Source organism: Trematomus bernacchii, unplaced genomic scaffold (assembly GCF_902827165.1).
Source record: "Trematomus bernacchii unplaced genomic scaffold, fTreBer1.1, whole genome shotgun sequence".
NCBI lineage: Eukaryota > Metazoa > Chordata > Actinopteri > Perciformes > Nototheniidae > Trematomus > Trematomus bernacchii.
This window is the reverse complement of record NW_022987942.1, coordinates 4,787,168-4,804,977: the sequence shown is the minus strand read 5'-3', so window position 1 is coordinate 4,804,977 and position 17,810 is coordinate 4,787,168. Positions and strand designations below refer to the sequence as shown.

The window sequence follows — 17,810 nt, the reverse complement described above, 5'->3', positions numbered from 1 at the left end:
GTAACGCGTCACTCTCACTCCTTATTTGTTAACGTTTTGGTGTGTATATAACTTTCCCTCGATTCCATTGGCTCTCGCGGTTATAAAGAGATTTCATTCATCAAAATCGAGCAAGGGGGGCCAGAGATAGGTCACATCCACCCAAATGACCCCAGAAGTGGGTTTTTTTGGCTAAATCTCTCTAAAAAGGTCATATTTCACTTGTTTTGCATCAATCTTGATACAGGGTACTTATTATATGTTGTACTTTGGATTCCTAAAGCTTTTAGTCTACTAACCCATCATCCAAGGGTAGTTTTCACTATAAGTAAAAAAGAATTTTTGGACGGACACTATAATTTACAGTTTTTTACTATGTAAAATCTGAATTTTCTTTAAAATAAAAAACATCTATATTGATTCTGACTTTTCTACATCCAACTCACAGGTTTATCATTACTTTGAGAATAAAGATTATTAATTTAACCCTTTTAGAAGGGAAGGTATGGTCATTTGTTCTGGGAATGTCATTTTCGAGCCTGAGACCTGAAAAACAGGCTCAGGGCTTAAGAGGTTAATGTCGAATCATATCAATTTGTTTTAAAGCTCAATAAATAACAAAGAAGACCTTTGACCAGCACTTTTCTCATTTTGTCCGGAAGATTTCAACTTTAACGGACATGTTGACCGACAAAAAAATATTCTAACAGGAACTCTGCGACAGGCGCACGGACACACTTCTGTGACCGCAGTTTTAATTATTATTACTATTGTGTTATAATTTCCCCACCTATAATTTGGGAGGTGGGGCAGGAGTCTCTCTCTCTCGCACACACTGTAAGAAATTAAAATCAATGTTTATATAACGTAATTTAGATTAAATATACTGTAAACTTAAAACGGTTTTATTCTGAAAATACTTCATTTCCGGTTAGCATTAGCTTGTGGCTAACGTTATTGCTGAATGTTAAATGAATGTACAGTTTTATTTTGAAAAGCTCTATTGAAGGACCCAACCCCATCATTTACATGACGTCACGCTATCAATGATTACAGCCGTTAAAATGCATTAAATAAAAAGTCATGAATGAGAATACGAGGAGAAAAGGCGTGTGGAGTTATACAATAAACACACAACGTCTAAATCCTCTTATAGAGAGGCGAAGTCCCTCCCTTTCCGGGGGAGCTCCATGGGACCTTATTTCGGAAAAAGTATGTATTGAAGTCAATGGGGAGAGAAAGATTATCTTTCGATCCCGTTTGAATTGAGCCACGAATTACACATATGATGTTTGCCAATTTAAAAGATAATTTTGCAAGTAAAAAAAATAAAAATGTGTCGTAAAACTGTGAAGTAACACTTATTTTTGTGTGAAACCGCTCAATGAACTACATCTCCCGTCTCGCACCACACACCAAGACGGCCGTCACGTTGGCACATTTCACCTCTTTCTTTCAGAATGAGGCGGAAAGTATTAAAAGAGGTGAAAATCACTACAAGTCTGGGCATGTTGAGAGCTGTACATACACACATTTCTTGGTCGGTAGGTCCTTAGTGATTTCTTGAGTTTCCATTTGTCATTTCAGACCAACATAGCTGCAGCTGCCCCGGCCGAGATTTACTTGACCGGCATACGACACAACCAAATCCCATACAGTGTAACGCAAAGTCAAGCTGCTTTGAGCGGCCTTATTGGCTGCTGTGAGTCGTCGGGTAAAGTCTCACAATAAGTACCGCTGGAAAGCTACAGTTCCAGCGATTCGGTGGTTATCTGCATGATATTTGTACTCCTTATAATCGAGATCTGATTAAATACGCAGAATATGCGCACTTCGATATGGCGCTGCGAGCGTCGACTCCAGAGGGAAACCATCATGCTCTTAATTTGAAACCTTGAAATGCGGAAATGTCGTCATCAGCAGGCCATCACGTGGTTTCCGAGTAACAACCGAGTGACACGAGCAGATTTCGGTCGAGACCGGCGGAAAGTTTGTGTGTGTTTAAAAAGACGACCCACAAGCAGAGATTTGAGATCCACAAGCAGAGATTTGAGATCCACAAGCGCATTTTTGGTTGACAAATACAAAATGGATTCACAAATGCCTGATCGAAAGTTGTCAATGAGATATTCACAAATTCCTTTTGTTTATTTGTAAATTAATTATAGTATTCACAGATCTTTTTTTTATTTGTGAAAATATTTAGCGTATTTGCAGATCCGTTTTACATTTGCAAATTTATTTGTGAGTTTGCAAATCTTTTAAATGCATTTGTGGATGGTGCTTTACATTTACAAATCACATATTTACACACAAATTATTTTTATGTTCACACAAATATTTATGACACAAATCTAAGCCCATACAATTGTTACAATGTATGAACATTGTTATATTATGACTCATGTCCCTGTGCTGCAAATGTACTCTTAACATTTTATTAAGATGAATAGAAAATACCTTGTACTGTTTATTGTTGTTATCACTAGCTGCTAGGTAACTTTGTTGTGTTGTGTACCTCATTTATTTAATTAGAAGTGGTTTTGCCTGTTATTTTTAAATTATAAGCTTACTTATTTGTATTTGTCTTTCTCCTGCACTGTCTGTGTCAGCGGGAAGAAAAAGGGATGTCTGATTTCTGAATGTGAAAGCTACACCGCGCTCTTACTATACTGCTCTGCTTGGACACTAAATGAGCTTATGAACAGCTTCATATTGCTTTGCATGGCTACTTATGCTGAATTGTGGAGGTTATAATTTAGTCACATCAATAATCTTTGCTGTGGCTTCAAGGAGAAATATCTGTATTATGGAGAGATGATAATGCTGTTATTGCTGTTGCTGTACTATCTTAATTTCTTAGGTTATTTATTATTCTTTATTGATTTTTTTGTTGTTGTCAACTTTAGAATATATTTGCTGAAAGACTATTGTTGAACATTACCCGTGTGGCTAATACCAGCACATTGAGATGGATGTTGATTAACTTTTCTTATGTGCCACAATAGCCATGATTAGGGGTGCATACCGGTTCCCGGTATTACCGAAATACCGGTTACTGGCAGCTACGGTATACCGTACAGAAATCAGATCCGGTTTTCGATAAAAGTGAGGCGTAATATCCTTAAACGCCCAAACCGTCGGAATTACGATGTCAATTTCGCCGTTAAACTCCGCAAACGAGTCACTTTAGAAAATCTAAAGTGTGGCTGCATATGACTGCCAGTCTGAATGGTGGGGTCTGTAACCACTGCAAGAAGTTTATTTCTGGGAAAGGTGGCAACACATCCAACCTCCAACCAATGCTGTCTCGTATGGCAACCAAGTACCTTTGTGTTCAGGGAAGCAGCGTGCCAAGCGAGAGAGTGTTCAGTTCAGCAGGTGATATCCTACGCTGTGAAAGGGCCCGTTTGGATCCAGAGAGCAGATATGCTCATCTTCTTGAAGATTAATGCACAAAACTGAACTGTGATGGGATTAGTTTTCTTTCATCAGGCAAATGTTGATTTTAATGATGCTATTTTTTTTATGTGCAATGCCGAGATCTCATGATCCTTTGTGTTCTCTGGTCAGTCGAATCTCAGGTTGAATATTGATTATACTGGTGCCATTTTCTTTTTCCATTGACAAGATGTGCTATTCACACCTGATGGTTGATATAAATGATATTGCAGAATCAGTTTTCTTCATAGATAACGTGTTTTTCATTGTTTGTTCAGTACTAAAAGGTCCAAGTCCCACAATTGAATTTAATATTCATTTGACATGTTAACTACATCATAAAGCGCTTCATGGGAGTAATTGCGGGATGATTCAATTGTTCCCTTATGCAACATGAAAGTATCACGATATGTATCGGTTGAGTATCGGTATCGTTCATTGGTATCGGTATCGTAAAAAAGTAAACGATATGCAACCCTAGCCATGATGTCATCTTGATATTGTGATGTGCTATATAATGATATTATATTGTCATCCTATAATGAGTGTTGAAAAGCCAACTATAAACATAGAAACATTACTGTAATATTCAGTATATGTCTCGTCTAGCCCTCATGTAAACATGTACTGAATTATTAAAATAATGTAATATCATGCAAAAACAGATCAAAATCAGGCTTTAAGTCCTTTAATCCTAAATTAATTTTAATGACCTGTTGATCGTGTCATGGCTGCACCTTTTTGAATACATTTAAATGAACTGTATTATAATATGTGGAAATATTTGACAGAAATCTAAATCGAAGATATATTTAAGGTTTAATTCATTCACATCTCTCATTTTTAATTAGTTTTGCATTTAAACCATCACACAGGGTCTTATCTACAATAAAAAAACTGAAATGTTGACCTTAATTAAATATATTACGTCCACAAATATAATTTTTCTATTTTTTATACCAACCTAATACAGTTATGTGAAATCTGTTGACATAATACATTGATTTAAAGTCAATGTTTCAGTTTTTTCAATGAAGAATTAAATCATGTCATTGCCGTCCCCTCAACTACAAATCCCAGAGATCCTTGCCGGGGACTAATCTGGTCATGTGACCGGCAGCAGGAGCAGATGGTGCCTGGTCACATGATGTTGTTAGCCGAGGCTGAGGAGCAGCACCATCTGAGCTGAATCACAGCCACATCTCTCCCTACATTGAAGGTAAAGCTGGAGGAATCCCTCATTTTCTCCCACTGTTGTTATGCCTTTAGTGAGGGATGCTGCAGCCTCACACAGACCGAGGAGGGGGGGGGGGGAGAAGGAATGAGGGGGATGGGAGGCCAACAGGGATGCCTCTCCGTTCCTCTCTTCAAGCAAAGGAGCACAGATGTTTGTAGAGTGTAAATCTTTGGGCTGTTAACACGTCCAAGTGGAGGAGTGTGTGTTTGGAGGGAAGCCATGTTGTTGGATGTATTCAGTGTGTGATGAGGAGAAGGCAAGGATCTGGGTGGGTTTCAACCACTTCCTCTTTTAACCTAGGAGCTATCTGTTCATCTTCTGGCAGGAAGCCACAGCCATAGATGGATGATTCCTGTTTCCATGCCCCTCCTTTCTCCTTTCCATCCCACTCAAATCCCATGTGTGCTTTGAGATTTCTGATGTCAGTTCAGTATCTTTTTATGCTTTGACCCTCATTAGTAGCATGTATGGCCCTCTGAGAGAGTGTTACCTCAGTTGTAGCTATAGCTCTACTACAAGAGCATTACTTCTTATTATTTTTAATCTTTGTGTTCTTTCAGCATGTGAAAAACTAAAGCATGTGTGCTGTCCTGCTGCTGCAGAGGTATACAAATCTCTTTCATGTACCTTTTGCTTTGCCCACTCATAATGCTAATGCTAGCTAAACCAGCTGCTGTGTGTGAGGGGCTAATTGTCAGCCGTTGTTCTGCTTTGGATACTTGCTACCATGTTGGCATGGCAACATACATGATAAACCTCAGAGTTCTGCCTATGTTGTCACATTCAGGAGGGTTGAGAGGATCCTGCTGACCAAATGTTTAAATCCATGCAGACACACCAGACATTACCAGCAGATCTATTTTTAACACAAACAATATTACGTTTTATAAAGGATCACCTGTCATCATATGCCAGAATTAACCTATGTTATGATGTACTGTATGTGCACAGTGAAAAAAACACCAGGAACATTTACTTAGTGGATGATTTCATTTCCAAATAGGAATACTAGCCACTTGCTTTTAAATAACCACAGCAATAGCCGGTACTCCATTCATTTTTAGAGGCGTGTAAATTGTGGTGCGTTGACACCGGACGCAAAGCCGTGATTACATATAAAGAAATGCAAAGACGTGGATAGAAGTTGTGAAGGGTGTCACACATGACTCGAATTCCTAGGAGCAAAAGTTGGCTGTGGGAAACAGCACCCAGACTTCTAATTGCTCACATTTGTTTAGAGACCGGACAAACATAGATGTTTTTTAATGTATGTGGACCAACCATAGACTGTCTATGCTATGACAACAGTGTTGCTACTTCATTTATGTCACATGGTTTTATTTTCAGTGTGTACGGACTGGCTACAACTAAGCCTACCCTGGTTGATCTGATCTCAGTTCAGAAAACAAGCATTTTAAAAGTTTGTTAGTTATAATTCATTAAGTGTTCACCCAATTGGATGGTAGTTGAATATGAATACAACATATCATTTGAAGGATTCTCAAAGAGCATAGTTATGTTTTTAATTTGCTGTTTCCAAATGAAGAATAAATCAAATATCAGCATAGACTTCGGATGGAAATGTGTAACAAGCGCTGACAACACGTGTTAATAAAATATATTTGTTGACATTTGTTCAAGATGCTCAGAGCCCTTACTCTGATCTTTATCATCAGCAATGGCTGTTAATACAAAATGCTTTGAGACTTAATCCTCAACCATTGCCTATAAGGTCAATTGTCCTTACTCGCCTGTAATTGTTTTATTTGATTAACGTTGTTGCTGATAAATATAAAATGACGACATGTGTTAGTTATAAAACATAAATAAATAAAACAAAAGTAGGCAATCAAAGCAGTGTATGCTGCATAACACTGTTACATCGTCTGAGAACAAAAGAAACAAACAACAACAGTAGAAAATATTAGTTTCTAAGTATACTATAAAACAGAAGTTTATAAAGAACGCCCTGCAGTGTGTGTTGCAACTGAGATGCACCTTAAAAAATGTTGCATTTACATGTTACATAAGAGATGTGGATGAGTGTATGCTTGAGTTTATTAATTTATTCTGAACTGATATTCCTTGGCATGTCTGGAATGTGTTGTTGGTCCACAGTATACGTAACAGGATGTTGGATCGTGGGTGTTCTCTGACTCATCGCTCATCTCACTGCTCTCTCACCACTCACATTTCTATCTGATTATCTGCTGTTTGTCATGATGATTTACAGCATTATAACTATTATATTAGTATATCATTAGATACAAATGTTTCACAAATTAAATAAACCATGATTTTGTGAGTTAGCTAGAGTAATGAGAAAGACTATTTTGCTATCTCTAAAACGGGGGGGTTATGTATTGTAACTAGGGCTGTCAAGTTAACGGGTTAATAACGCGTTAACGCAACAAAAAAAAATTAACGCCACTAATTATTTTAACGCGATTAACGCATGTGTATTTTTTGTCCTCGGCCGCCCCGTAGTTTCAGAGTGCATCGAGTTTAAAATACCATCTACAAGCTGATGCTGACAGCCCCGCTCCTGCCGCCCGCTTGTGGCAGACCACACTTCCACGCTCCCCGGCAGGCCCGGACTGGCCATCGGGAGGACCGGGAGGGTGTGTGTATGTGTGGAGCGAGCGAGGCACACCTTACGTGTTGTTGTTGTTGTTGTTGTTAGCATCTGGTGCTAGCTAGCTGCGCTAACGGATATAAGGAGCTGTTTCAATGAAAACAGGAGCGACATTTCGCCGACAACTGCTTAGAGCACTTGACTTTATGCAGGTAGCCAGACAGTGGGACATTGTACGAAAAGTCAGCACACTCAGCCAGGATAGTGCGTGCAACATGCAGGGTTCGTACGGGTATGGGAATGGTGCTTGAATTTGGGATAAAGTGCTTGAAATTGTACATGCTTTACTTCGCTTTTTAGATTAAAAGAAAATAAAGAAGTCGGAGCGAGCTTAATTGCTTCGCTTTTACATAAAACAGCTCCGCGTGTGACCGGCAAGTGTTTTTGTTACGTGTGACCTGGGCATTCTTTCTGATGAGAGTGATAGATGACAGTATGCCAGGAGGCTGCAGTTTCAACGAGCGTTGGCTAGCAGAAGACAAATACAAGCCATGGCTAAGACGAGGGTCAAGCCCACAAGTAGCCTCCTGCAAAGTTTGCAAAAAATAACGATGCGAGAGTCTGCGCTGACGAGCCACATGAAAGGTCGCCGTAGTAGAGCATTTTAGATTAGGCTAACGTTGCATGTTACGTTTGTTTAAGCTAACGTTAGCAAGCTGAATAGCGAACTCGATGAGGGATAATAATAATTGCAGGGGACAATCATTTCAGAGGAGCGTACCTATGTTATGTCAGTACCTATGTTATACAGTCGCCATCCTGTGGTGTTCAGAGGATGAAGCACTCACTGTTGTAATTCAACCCAGTCTCACGGCATTTCGTGTTATAGTCACGAAATATAATCTATTGATTCGACACAGAGCGATTTTAAAAGCAATGTATTTCTACTGGTAGTATGTTTCGTGCCTAAACCAAATGTGACTTGCTCTATCGAAATCAGTCACATTGACCCGCAGACACATCTTCGTTTGTATTACTGGTCTGGGGGAAGCTCGCGAGTGTGTTTGTGTATTTTTTGCGTTTGTGTGTATTGTGTATTGGAAACACTCACAAGAAACACCGGCTGTTGTTATGCTTGCTGTGACGTTAAATTACTCCGTTCTCCGCTTGTAATTATGCCGTTACAAGCTTCATTTGCAGAAACAAGTTTAATATTCTGAAAGCCAATACTTTGTTTATTTGAAAACAGATGAAAACAAACTGTCCCGGACCCTGTCGTGTTATCTATGATTACTATACGCCTTTACTTCATAATTTCAGCGGAGGGAGGGGGAGCGGCGCTGCGGAAGAGCAGGGTGCGAATTGAGAGGTGCCTCTTTTTCCCTTTACAAGCTTCAAAAATGTATTTATCGTGAGATTTTGGCAATAACAGTTTCATATTCTGAAAGCCAAGACTTTGTTTATTTAAAATCAAACAAAACACCCGAACCCTGAAAAACTAGTTTTACACAAATCCACGTTTATTTTTTAAATGAGCCGTTGAGACTTTTGACTGATTTCGAAAAAGATATATACAGATTTCAGTATTCTGAGGCTCTGAGCCCCATTTATTTTCCTCACAGACGGCAAAGAAAGTCCGACATTATACGATTTAAATAAAAACAATAATCGTGGCTTGATATTGAGTAAGAACATGTTTTTATGAACCACACAGCTTCTGGTCTTCCAAGACCCGACCGGACAAAAAGACGTGTTGAAGGCACGAAACATACTACCAATAGAAATACATCGCTTTTAAAATCCTTCTGTGACACGAAAAAAAGAGGAAAATCGTGTTGGTGAACACGAATCAATAGATTACATTTATTTCGTGACTATAACACGAAATGCCGTGAGACTGGGTTGCGTAATTAGAGTAGCTTGTTAGTATGTTATAAATTATAAACTGAGGATTTGACCGCGTCGCTATGGTTGATCATTTTAGAAACAGGCTTTTATATAAAATCTTGAAGTATTATACAAGTAAAACTACATTTTGCTTTAATCCCATGTAATGTAATGAACACAGTCTTCCTTTGAAGATGTATAAGTCAGGTGTCTTGAGTAGTCCAAATTACCTACAAATCATTGTACACATTTGGAAATATTAGTTACCTTTGTGAGTCTATTTTTATGCAGCTCTGCGTGATTTTGTGGCTACAATTCAGGCTAATACGCTACCAGAGGTGGAATAAGTACTCATATGTTGTACTTGAGTAAAAGTAGAAGTACTCAGATGTTGTACTTGAGTAAAAGTAGAAGTACCAGAGTGTTGTAATACTCTGTTACAGTAAAAGTCCAGCATTCAAAATGTTCCTCAAGTAAAAGTAGTAAAGTATTATCATCAAAATATAGTGAAAGTAGCGACAGTAAAAGTAGTCATTGTGCAGATTGGTCCATTTCAGAATAATATATATGATATGTTTTATAATGATTGATCATTAAAGTGTTCTCAAAGCTGATGTCAGGACAGTGGCGCTACGGCTATTGGGCCAACTCCACCAATCAGGAGGAGACAGCCACGGCCATTGCCGTTCGAAAGCGCTGGAGACGCTGTAGTACATATGCCAGGCCTGTAGGTGGTGCTGTTCTCACTGAATCTGCCCTTGGCTAAAATGCATGATCTGTTTGGTATTTTGAAAAAAAAAAAGTATAAATATGCCTTATATAGGTATGGTCCTACACTATATTATTCAAATATAGCATGATAGGTCCACTTTAATAAATCCTTCCAACACACATTGTAAGAACAGTTCTGTTTCATATGAGTGTTGAGAGCTGTATTCATAAATCTCTTAATTTTGCACTCAAAGTGCACCAGATTGATCCATTTAACTTCAATATAAAGAAAAACATCTTCTGTTGCAACAACAATAACATTATAAATAGTAACATAGCTGAACATGGTATTGCACATTTAGCTTTCAGTGTTACTGACCTGAGATGTTTTTATTACATGAATTAAGGTGACTGAGGCTTTTTAACATAGACTTTTCAGTGTCCCACATTTTGCACAGAACTGTCCCACATTAGGAAATGCAGATTGTCTGAGACAACTTGGCACTAAGAGTACTGATATGTCTACCATTTATTTTATGAGTGTAATATCTGCATTTTCTCTTTTGAAAAAATAAGTCTTAGTTTGGCCACTCATTTTTAATCACACACGTCTCCCCATCCCATTGCCTACATGTTAATGGGTGGCATTGCCTATATGCATTTGAAAAGAAATAGTACCTACCCCCCTCTGAGTGAATACCTGTTGACTTCACATCTTGTCACAAACCAGGGACTTTACTTCCTGATTTTTGGAAGACAAGACTGACCCAAGATACCTGTACATAGTACATGGTTTGAATTGGAGAAGGGCAATGGTTATCGATGGTGCTTTTAAAGCCTATTGTATACTAACTGTGTGATTTATATTGCTTTTCAAATGCATATAGGCCACCCATTTACACTGCTCTTCCCGTCAAGAATATGAATAGAACTTAGTTAGATCGCTTCACATTGAGGGGAAGAGGCATTTTCCCATTGGTCCCAGTCCAGTTGGTTCTTTTCACCATTCTCCCATATGTTACAAATGGCGTTATGGCCATGAAAATATTAGCAGCATAGATCTCAGGGCGATGCTCTCCCTTAAAAAAGCTGTCCTGATAAAAATGTTCCTCTCGCTCTGAGGAAACTGCCCTGGTGGGTTCATCAGGTGTGGCCGCCGACCCTGGAGTGACCACTGGCACTGGAATGACCGGTGGCAATGGTGTTTTTATTTATTTATTCATTTATTTAACAGGGACAGTGCACATTAATGAACATTTCTGTAAATGTGCCAGAGTTAGCCAAGAGGCTATCTTTCATCTGTAGTCCCTGGACAGATTTTAAAAGTCAATCTAAAACACATTACATTTAAAACATGCAACATACATTACTGGGATACTTAAATAAAACAATTTAAAATACAGAACATTAAAACAAAACAAATAAAACAAAACAAAAGAACATGTTAAAACATGTTAAAACACAGGCAGTGGGTTGTAAGGAGCAGAAGATTGGGTCAGTGTTGGCAGAGCTGATTCCTCACTAACCATATTTTGAGTTTTGATTTAAATAAAGTGAATGTGGACTGGTCTCTGATTGGAGATGGGATTGAGTTCCATTGCTGAGCAGCTTTAACAGAAAATGAAGACTGACTGAAATAACTTTTTCTGAGTGGAATAATGCAATCTCCTCTCTCTGCACCTCTTGTTACCCAAGTTGCAGTTGTGCGTATGTTAATAAACTCTAAGAGGAGGTGAGGTAAGGCCGTTGACAATCTTGTAAAAAAGGCAAGCATTTGCATGTTTACTGAGGTTTTCCCAGCTTAGCTACTTGGCACTAATGGCGCATTTCCACCACACGGTCGGCCTCGGCCTCACTCGGTACTGCTAGGCCGCGTTGGGCCTTGTTAGGGCCGGCTCACTTCATGCTGCGCTTCCATTACAGTTTAGGAACTGGGGTAGTTACTATAGTAACGCAGTGTAGGCGGAGCCGTGACGTCATCTTCAATGAGAACCCTAGAAAAACAACACAGCCGTTAGCTGTTAGCACTCAGAGCTCACAGCTCCTTATATATGTTCAGAAACTAGACAAAAGTTAAACAAGTACACACCACAGACTGCCTGTGTCATGGCGAGTACAGTCGCTGCTTTATTTATGTCTGTATAGGCCGTTGTTGTGAGTGTGGACGGTCGGAGCATATATTGAGTTAGCTTAGCCAATCTCCATCTAGAAAACACGCATTTTAAAAGGTTTTTCACCTGCCGTCTGTTTGCAAACTTGCCAAAGCATTAATTCATGGTTTTTACTAACCGGTATCAGTATGTTGTTACTTCGACATCATTTTGAAACGTGTATTACAATTAAATCACGGTCAAATATGTTCATCTTGTTGTAGTTGTAGCCTCCTTGCCAGCGATTCTCTCTCTAGTTTAGCATACTCAGCCCGACTCAGCCCTGTTTGTTGGCCCCGATAGAACCACGATTTTGTCGGGCCAGAAAAGAGGTGAAAAAGTACCCCCGGGCCGGAACTAGGCCTAGTGGAAGCGCAACCAAAAACGGGCCCGGCACGACACGGCACGCTTAAACCGCGCTCCGCGCCATGGTGGAAATGCCCCATTAGAGTACCGATAAGTCTACCCTTTCTTTTCAGAGTGTAATATCTGCATTTTCTCTTTTAAAAAACTAAGTCTTAGTTTGGCCACTCATTTTTAATCACACACGTCTCCCCATCCCATTCAAATTCAAATTCTTGACTGAAAGAGCAGTGTAGCCTAGAGTACATGTAAATGGGTGGCATTGCCTATATGCATTTGAAAAGAACGTGTTGACTTCACATCTTGTCACAAACCAGGGACTTTACTTCCTGATTTTTGGAAGACAAGACTGACCCAAGATACCTGTACATAGTGGAAAGTGAAATTGACATTGTCAAATTTAATAAAAATACAAAATAATGTTCACATTTGGGAACCGATTGGAAACATAGGACTCAATCTTTTGCTTCACATTGAGGGGAAGAGGCATTTTCCCATTGGTCCCAGTCCAGTTGGTTCTTTTCACCATTCTCCCATATGTTACAAATGGCTGTCTAGCCCTGTTTGTTTTTTTGACCTTTCAGATGTTGTTGTATAGCCTCTGGAGCAGAAATGAAAGAGTTTTAAAAATGTTTACGTTTTGGTAAGTTTTTAGGGAAATGTTGTAATATTGCAATGTTGGCCTTAGGTGGGAGCAGAATTTCTGTATTTCTACTCACATTGTCTGGATAAATATATTGAACAACTAGGGGTTAATTTGCAGGATTGATTGCTTACTTAGCCCTATATCAGTATATAGCATGAATAATAATCACACATCAGTCATATTTGTTATGAATAATCATTTATCATTTATTAAATAGTAAGTCGCTTTGGATAAAAGCGTCAGCTAAATGCAATTATGAAAGCCTCACTCAGGATTTTTTTACCAAGTGTTTTTATTGCTCTTGGGGCATTAAAAACAAGATTTTAACTTTAGTTTTTTATATAATATCTGCATTTTCTCTTTTGAAAAACTAAGTCTTAGTTTGGCCACTCATTTTTAATCACACACGTCTCCCCATCCCATTCAAATTCTTGCCTGAAAGAGCAGTGTAGCCTATAGAACATGTAAATGGGTGGCATTGCCTATATGCATTTGAAAATAAATACATGTAGTACCTCCCCCCCTCTGAGTGAATACCTGTTGACTTCACATCTTGCACTGTGATCTGCATGCACTTATCAAAACATTTAATTAGGAGCAAAACACACACTTCAAGTCAGATCATCACCCTTAGCTATTTTAATTACCTCTCAAACAACTAAACTAAACTAGTTATAAATGTTTATTTTTACTGTCGGCCGGGTCACTCATTACTGGATCAGCTGCTGCATGAGACAGACACTGAAAAGTATTATCATCTGAAATTAATCATTATGTTATTAGTATTAAATACATATAAGTATTTTTACAGCTTGTATTTAGAAATACTCTGCTGTAATTATAGATGCATACATGTGTTCATCCATTCAATGTGGCATCTGCTATAATGGGGTTAATGTATGATATTACTTAATAATACAATACACTATATAATATATGATATGATAATTCCATTTTAATTTGATTCATTTCTTATTTCATAGTTTCTCATCATTATTATAACAGTTCTGTTTCATATGAGTGTTGAGAGCTGTATCCATAAATCTCTTAATTTTGCCCTCAAAGTGCACCAGATTGATGCATTTAACTTCAATTTAAAGAAAAACATCTTCTGTTGCCAAAGTGCTGTACATATAATAAAAATACTCTACAGTAAAGACACTTTACAGCAAATACAACAGCACAGTTTGTTCAGAATATCAGTATGAGTATGAGCACCCTCTGTCCTTAGACCCTCACATCGTACAAGGAAAAACTTCCAGAGAAAAACCCACATTTCAAAGGGAAAAATGGGAGAAACCTCGAGGAGAGCAACAGAGGAGGGATCCCTCTCCCAGGATGGACAGAAGTGCAATAGATGCCGTGTGTAAATCGACGAGATAATACATTTTACAGCGCATGTAGACTGCATGACAAATAAAGAAGTGTAATGTAAACATTTACATTATTATTATGATTATTTAATATATAAAGACTATATATTATTGAATTACAAGATTAGATATACTTTATTTGATCTAAAATATTGATGTGTTCAAATGCTCTTCTAAACAAAACTGAAAGTCCATGAAAAGTTGTCTTTCTGTATTTGTGAATGAAGCGCCATCTCCTGGTTAAAGTCTGAAATAAGCTGCTACATCTGTATTAACAATCATATTATTCCTATCAGCTGTCAATCACTGTTGTGATTCACATATTCCGTGGTATTATTAAATAAACTATATTTTTTGGAGGAGTTAATGATGAATGTTCCTCAAGATGCTTGCTCACCCTCCTTCAAATTTGAAAGACAAGTAATTACTATCATATATAAAAAGAATCAAAAGAACAGTTCAGCGCCCCACAACTTCATTGCAAACAGTTACAACCTTGACTTTACATCAGAAAGAACAAACATTAACCTGTTAAGCCCTGAGCCTGTTTTTCAGGTCTCAGGCTCGAAAATGACATTCCCTTCTAAAAGGGTTAAATTAATAATCTTTTTTCTCAAAGTAATGATAAACCTGTGAGTTGGATGTAGAAAAGTCAGAATCAATATAGATGTTTTTTATTTTAAAGAAAATTCAGATTTTACATAGTAAAAAACTGTAAATAAAGGAGCTAAAGGGATGTTCAAACATAAAACTATTCAAAAAAAGGTATAAAGAAACAATTCTCACAAGGTACAGGGATGAAACTGCTAAACCATAACTGTTTATATTCTTGTTTTGTATTTTATTTATGAATTTGTGTTTGTATGAATTTGTGTATGCACATATGTATATATATAAATATATAGAGACCATTGTCCTAACTTGCCTGTATATATTATATGAATGATTTTATAAATTATTCAAGATTATAAGTATACGTTTATATTGTATGTTAACATATATTAAGATGTAAAAAAAAAAAGAAAAAAAAAAAAAAAGGGAGAAGGGGTTGGATTAAATAAGTGTAAACTTCTTCCGACCCCTTTTCGGACGTGTAATTAGCTAAAGCTTTGTTGTTTATTGTTTATTGATATCAGACAATGATACTACAGATTATTCAATTATTAATTAAATGTTTCGTTTTGTTATTGCATTCATTTGTATAGTACTGTATCATGTCTGTATCACCTTTTGTTTCATTTGTATTTTCTTTGGTTTTACACGCTCGAAAAAAATAAATAAACTAAACTAAATTATAGTGTCCGTCCAAAAATTATTTTGTACTCATAGTGAAAACTACCCTTGGATGATGGTAAGGTAGACTAAAAGCTTTAGGAATCCAAAGTACAACATATAATAAGTACCCTGTATCAAGATTGATGCAAAACAAGTGACATTTGACCTTTTTAGAGAGATTTAGCAAAAAGAAACCACTTCTGGGGTCATTTTGGTGGATTTTCCATATCTCTGGCCCCCCTTGCTCGATTTTGATGGTTAACACCTCTTTCTGACCGTTAGAGCCAATAGAATCGAAGGGGGGGTACCCCACACACACTCATTGTGAAGATAAATGGTGGGGGCTTCGCGCATGTAATTTTTCATCAGAGTGAACCTATCTCTAGCTTTGACATCTGGAAACGGAAAAGCAGTTTTAATGCTTATGGATTATCAGAAATCAAGATGAATAAAAATGATCAGTTAGATGAGTTTCTTCACGTTACTTCCCCATGGGGGCTGCTGCAAATTTACATGCGCGCAGCCCCCACCTTTTCTCTTCACAACGTGTGTGTGTGTGGGGGCCTCCCCCTTCGATTCTATTGGCTCTAACGGTCAGAAAGAGGTGTCAACCATCAAAATCGACCAAGGGGGGCCAGAGATATGGAAAAAAAAATATTTTCACCCAAATCACCTCAGAGGTGGGGTGGTTTTGGCTAAACCTCTCTAAAAAGGTCAAATTTCACTTGTTTTGCATCAATCTTGATACAGGGTACTTATTATATGTTGTACTTTGGATTCCTAAAGCTTTTAGTCTACTAACCCATCATCCAAGGGTAGTTTTCACTATCTGTAAAAAAGAATTTTTGGACGGACACTATAATTTACAGTTTTTTACTATGTAAAATCTGAATTTTCTTTAAAATAAAAAACATCTATATTGATTCTGACACTTCTACATCCAACTCACAGATGTAACCTTGCTTTGATAAAAGAAATTATTCATATAACCCTTTTAGAAGTTAAGTTGTAGTCATTTGTTTTGGGCATGTCATTTTCGAGCCTGAAACATGAAAAACAGGTTTGGTGCTTAACAGGTTAAAGAAGTGACTAACTGCATCATTAGGGTTAAAAAACGTGTATTCAGCTAAAACATATAAATTGCTGCAGTTATTATCCAGTGGAGGTGGGAGGTGGGAGGTGGCAGAGACAGTGGTATGTTTTCGCCTGTTTGGGGAGTTTATATCCAGTTTACTTCAAACTTTTTTGCTTCGTATGTCGGGGGCGGGAGATTCATGTGATTGGTTGTTGGTGCCTTGCTCGCAAAAAATCCCCAAGCTTCAGATACGCCCACCTCCAAGATTTTTTTAACGCTGCTGTGTGGACGGGCCGTAACAGTTTTTTATGCTCATCGAGTCATCCGTGAGCAGAGCATCAAGTTGGCATGCCTATAACAGCTGAATGCGTACCATCTTGTTCAGCAAATCGCCTCACAAACTTATTAAGATTTAAAGCTTTAGTGCGTTTTGATTCAATGCTGAGTACAGCCAAACTTGACAGTCTCTTCTCTGTCATTGTAGACCGCAAATACCTCATTCCTTCCGTCTACTTGGATCCGAATGCTTCTCATTTTGCGCTGACCCGTTCAAATGAAATCCCCGCCAATCATATTTCCACGCTCGCGCCAGGGCCGGGGGAGGGGTTACAAGACTCGCGTCTTGTGCTTGATTCATTTGCACTCGGACATTAGAGATTTTCTCTCATAAATGTCCGATGAGCCACAACTTTTCTTTCAAAACAAAGCTGCCAACTGGGGTGGCAACTAGGGTGGCAAGGCATTTTTCTGAGGTGGCAGCTGCCACCCCGTGCCACCACGTAGAACCGCCACTGACTCCGCTGCCAAACCTTCCATAAAAGGAAGTTTGGCCCATGGGGGGCTGACACAGAAAGGGCCGATTTTCTACTGAGGTCCTCTGCCATAATGCTGTCTCTTTGAAACGGACATTATGGGGAAATGTGGAATTGTGGAGAGAGATGACTCTTACTCTGGGATAAATGCAATCGTTTTTACTGAATGCATTTTTCACACACACATCACTCTAGAACTAGGGTTACAATACGTAACGCACCGTTCTTCTGCGGAGGTCCCTGAACGCACTGCGGCCACTCTCACGGGGGCCGTGCGCCTTCGTAT

The 17,810-nt window shown here is 38.4% G+C and overlaps 1 protein-coding gene across 1 annotated transcript in view; it reads left to right on the top strand.

Moving 5' to 3' along the window:
- The first annotated feature begins 4,546 nt into the window (after window positions 1-4,546).
- The window catches only part of tsnare1 (T-SNARE Domain Containing 1), a 269,991-nt gene continuing 256,727 nt past the window's right edge, over window positions 4,547-17,810 (top strand). Inside the window, exon 1 of the mRNA XM_034115670.1 lies at window positions 4,547-4,639. The gene's annotated coding sequence lies outside the window, so the exon portion shown is untranslated. The remainder of the gene's footprint in view (window positions 4,640-17,810) is intronic.